Raw genomic sequence first — 988 nt, forward strand, 5'->3', positions numbered from 1 at the left:
ATAAATACAACAATGATTAAAACAAAAAATCCCCAAAGAAAATAAAAATCAGGTTAAGTTAAAGGAAACGTAAAAGTACGACTGACAGCAATTTCAGAATAAGCAAAGAAGCACTCAGAGTGCAAACCTCTGCCATGGCCTTCAATCTGTGGGCAGTATTTACTTTTAGGGGAATAGTGTCACGTAAGTGGTGAACAGTAAGAGGATAAACAGGTTTTAGTAAAAACAAAGGTAGCATTGTGTAAAACAGGAACTGATCTGTTTGGAAGATGTTCAGCAGCACTAAGAAATAAACCAGGGGAAAACCCACAGGCGCACACCTGTTCTTTGATGTTATCGCTTTCTGCCAATCACTCTGTGGCCAAGTACCTTATAAAGGCACTTAATTTCAGCCTTACACCATTTGGCAAAGGCCTAGTGCTGTCACTTTACACAACCTGATTGACACGCACACACATTCTGAATTCACCTCTTCAGAATGAGGAAACTACAGTTTTTTATAAACCACATGCAGAGTTGAGAGTTACAGACATTCAGACTTCATGTGGCCTTCATATTAGCTCAAGAACAGTGCATAGAAAGCTTCAACAACAACACTCAAGACAGAGCTTATGATATCACTGCAGTCAGCCTCTCTGATACTCTAGCTGGGGTCTCTGGACTGTCCCTCTGTCTGATTTTAAAACTTGAGGCGAGGTTTGCTGTGATTCTGTGATTTTTATTCATTTATTTTGTTTTTATGATTTTATTCTGCTGAAAACACATGTTTATAGATTATCTTTCTAGCTTTCTGGGTTGTTTTTTTTTGAGTATGCAGCCATTTGCATCTCTGCAAGTATGTATGTATGTTGGAATGAATGTCTGACTGCGTGGTGAAATATGTGTAATTATCTTTAATGTATGGCTTTTATTTAAACTGTGAATAACTGTAACTCTGTGTTTTGAAGAGTGCTATACAAATAAAGCTATTGTTGTTTAGAGATATTAT

Source organism: Pundamilia nyererei, unplaced genomic scaffold, assembly GCF_000239375.1.
Source record: "Pundamilia nyererei isolate P.nyererei 1_Seehausen unplaced genomic scaffold, PunNye1.0 scaffold00119, whole genome shotgun sequence".
NCBI lineage: Eukaryota > Metazoa > Chordata > Actinopteri > Cichliformes > Cichlidae > Pundamilia > Pundamilia nyererei.